This window comes from Lynx rufus, unplaced genomic scaffold (genome assembly GCF_022079265.1).
Source record: "Lynx rufus isolate CCGP_SWC_20201006 ecotype Redwood Valley unplaced genomic scaffold, mLynRuf1.p SCAF_6, whole genome shotgun sequence".
NCBI classification, from domain to species: Eukaryota; Metazoa; Chordata; class Mammalia; order Carnivora; family Felidae; genus Lynx; species Lynx rufus.
The window spans coordinates 26,196,565-26,200,958 of record NW_025814878.1 but is presented as its reverse complement, the minus strand read 5'-3'; positions in this window follow the sequence as shown (position 1 = coordinate 26,200,958).

Sequence of the window (4,394 nt, the reverse complement as noted above, 5' to 3'; positions counted from 1 at the left end):
CAGCTGCAATGAAGGTATCCAGGGAGCTGACTTTTAAGACACAGGAAACTGAAATTGCCACATAAGTCAGCAACTGGGGAGTAATCATGCTGAAGTCCAATGACTGCTGATAAACAGAGCAAGTCCTGATATGTACAGAGAGAAAACACAATAAATCATGTGATTCCCAGGACTTAGTACCTTACAAGCAAATTAAAATCTACTATAAGCAAGCCGTGTGGTTTTACATCATAGAGATGCAAACAAATCTTACATAACAAAGGACTCTTATTGTAGGGATTTGTGAGGATCCGATGAGGAAATGTATGTTTCAGTTTGCCAGGCTTGTCATAATAAAGGACTAGAAACTGGGGAGTTTAAGCAACAGAAGCTTATTGTCTCACAGCTCTGGAGGCAAGAAGTTTCAGAGGAAAACAGATCTGGTTCCTCTTGAGGGCTATAAGGGAAGGCAAGGCTTCTCTCTGTGTAGACGGCTATCTTCTCCCTGTGTCTACACATGATATTCTCCCTGTGTCTACTCATGGATTCCTCCTGTGCGCACGTCTGAATCAAAACTTCCCTTTTTGACGAGGACGGGAGTCATTAGATTTAGTGCCCACCTTACTCCCCTAATGACCTCATCTTAACTTATATCTGAAACAATCTTATTCCCAAATGAGGTCACATTCTAAGGTACAAGTGGTTGGAGCCAGAATTGGTATGATCACATTAACTGTCATTGACTAATTGCCAGATGCTCCGGCAAATAACCAAGGCAGGCAGTTTTCCTACTTTTTAGACAATGAGACAATAAACCTGTGAGAAACTGACAGGACAAAGAACGCTTCAGGAGCTTCAATTAGTAAGGGCTTCCAGAATCTGGGCTAGAGTTGTAAATTAAACAAAAAGTAACAAGGGCTGTTCATACAGTCTTTTTGGCTCTAAATTTCCTATCTTTGGTAATGAGGATCTCTCTACCTCCTGGTACAGAGAGGTTACCTTTCACATGGGAGATGTATTTCTTGTTTTCTGGAGGTGAAGATGGGAGGTGTCAGAGCTGGTTTTGTTTTGTTTTGTTTTGTTTTGTTTTGTTTTGTTTGCCTTGGTTGTTTCTTAAGTCACTTTTATTTAAAATAATCAACATGCCGGGGAAAATGAGTGATGGGCATTGAGAAGTGCACCTGTTCAGATAAGTGCTGGGTGTTGGATGTAAGCGATGAACTACGGGAATCTGCCCCAAAAATCAAGAGCACACTTTACACACTGCATGTTAGCCAATTGACGATAAATTATATTTAAAAAAAAATAAATAATAAAAATTGGAAAAAGTTAGCAAAGAAAATAAAAATAAATAGATAAAATAATCAATATGCCAAAGTAGTCACATTTTGGGGTGGCCTGTCCTTGGTCCCTATAGTTTCCTCCTCGGAAACTTCCCTGGAAGTTTCGCACATTCAAAGTTGAGCTGGCAGATTGTTTTATGTCACTAAACAGTATTTTAGTTCTAACAATGGGTTAGTGTAAATTAAATGAACTTTAGAAGGCTGTGCTGCTTGTGTATTTTCAGAGTGAAGCCGACGGTTCAAATAATCATATAGTAGATACGAGGCATTTTTATGGAAATAACAACAACAAAAAAACAATGGTTAAGATTAGATACATTATAAAACTGGTTTTGAGTTCTGAGAGTAGCCAGTTAAAAAGATTTCCAGGGGCGCCTGGGTGGCGCAGTCGGTTAAGCGTCCGACTTCAGCCAGGTCACGATCTCACGGTCCGTGAGTTCGAGCCCCGCGTCGGGCTCTGGGCTGATGGCTCAGAGCCTGGAGCCTGTTTCCGATTCTGTGTCTCCCTCTCTCTCTGCCCCTCCCCCGTTCATGCTCTGTCTCTCTCTGTCCCAAAATAAATAAACGTGGAAAAAAAAAAAGATTTCCAGATGGCAGGCTACAAGCATCTTCAAATAAGGTTAGCACAGGCAGTGACAATTTGGCAGACTGTTTCGGTTTGTACAAGCGTCTCTGGTAACCTTTCTGAGCGACCCGCACAACAGGCATGACGATTGTTATATATTAGCTGTTGTGGTGACTTCTCTGGAGTTTACATCAAGTTGTTTCTATTTAGTCTGTAAGGCTTCAGAAAAAGGAGAGGTTTTATTTACAAAATGATTCCAAGTCAAAATGATGGGAAAAAACTGGAAATGTTCATTCAGAGTTATAACCAGACACTGAAGGAAACTAGAAAAAAATCAAGGTCTGGTCTCATTTGTTTGTTTGTTTGTTTTTAAGTTTATTTGTTGATTTTGAGAGAGACAGAGAGAGAGCACAAGCAGGGAAGGAGCGGAGAGAAGAGGGGACAGAGGATCCAAAGCGGGCTTCTGTGATGACAGCACAGAGCCTGATGTGAGTCTTGAACTCACAAACCGGGAGATATGCTCTGAGCCGAAGGCACGTGGTTAACTGACTGAGCCGCCCAGGCACCCCATGGGTCTAGTCTCATTTATAATGAACTGTTTTAGAATCTAATATCTATAAAGATGTGTTACTGAAACATAATTTTCTTTTTATAAGCACCCTCATTTTACCAAAGATAGTCGAATTAAGACTGATTTGTGTATAAAATAAACGTAGTTTAAAACTATTGGCCTGATTCTTTATAAAAGTTCAGCAAGAATAGCATTTGATCATACAGACTCTTTTAAATCTGCTTTGCTGGAATTTTTTATAAAGAACCTCTAGACTCAACTTTTAACAGGCTCTGAAGGCCAGAAGCCAAGTCAAATCCTTGCCATCAGACTCTGCCTTTAATTTTTATAGATTTAGGTTAATTCTTCTCTTCTTGAAGTCCTCAAAATATCCTGAGGTTCCTGAACCTGCCAAGAAGTGACTTTCTTTACCTGTAAGGTTGCTAGCAACCCCATAAGCAAGGTATTGGGCTGTTTTCCCAAGGAGCTTTATTGGCTCCCTATCATTAATACTAGTTCCTTAAAGCTGTCAGGTAATATCTAAGTTTTTGCAGGTCTCCCTCAAATATAACATTCCAGTCAAAGCCTCAGTAGTACAATCAATGTTTCCAATTATGTTCTGTTACAGGAACCGGTTCTTACTGAACTTATGCAAGTGGATACATTGCCATGAAAATATAAGAATATTCACTGAAAATTCTGAAGGGATCAGATAGAAGAAAAAGGTATATGTTTTAATTTGTTGAAAAGTTTTATTTTGTCAAATTGCTATAGGCCATAGTTAGCTTAAGAGAAAGTTAGTTAAATCTGGAAAAGCAAAACCGTAAAAGATCAGCAAAGTTTCAAAGAAAAAAAGTCATAAAAAGTATAATCATCCTCAGTTCATTTAGTCTCATGATATTAATTTGTGTTCTGCTTGAATCCAATTTCCGCACTAAACCAAGTTTAGTTTTAACGTCTTAGGGTTGCTAAAACACAACCTGGTCGTGCCTGGGTGGCTCAGTCGATGAAATACCTGACTTCGGCTCAGGTTATGATCTCATGGTCCATGAGTTTGAGCCCTGCCTCGGGTCCTGGGCTGACAGCTCAGAGCCTGGAGCCTGCTTAGGATTCTGTGTCTCCCTCTGTTTGCCCCTCCCCCAGTCTATCTCTCTCTCAAAAAGAAACAAACATTAAAAAAATTAAACAAAAAGCTTTAAAAACAATAAACCTATACTCAGTTCTTTCCATGAGTCTCACTGGAGATAAAATACATGTGCAGGAAACTGTTGTAAAAGCATCTGAGAAAAAGTATAACTGTCTGTGAATGATAAAGGACCTTAAAAATCCATGATTAAAGATGTGATTAGAAATCATTACAATGTAATTGGTAAGGAAATTTGGTTATTTTCCTGGTACATAACATTTTAAGATAATAACATACCAGGACATATCAGATTTCAGGCGTTTCATACAATTTCCAGAGTACTGACTTTAGTAACATATATCTACACAAATATAAGACAGTTTAGTATTACTTATTTGATAATACTTCCTATGTAATCTAACATACCAAGAACGCCTAAGTAGTTTAATATCTCTCTTTTATGATGAGAAATAGAATCATCGAACTATTCCAGGGGCCCTCTGGAACATTTCAATTGGCTGGTAGTCAAAACACTATTTTACAGCTCAATTTTGGAGGGTGCCTGGCTGGTTCAGTTGGAAGAGTGTGTGACTCTTGATCTCAGGGTAGTGAGTTCGAGCCCCATGTTGGGTGTAGAGATAACTTAAAAATAAAGTCTTAAAAAAAATTTGATTTTGGGAAGGTCATCAAAAAATATCAAAAGTTTCAAACATTTCATTAAAGAATGATCATAGATCATTATAAAACTACTTATCAGTTTAAACAAAGTGACAATAAAAGATTTAAAAATTTTTTTTTAATGTATTTATTCTTTGAGAGAGAAAGAGAGAG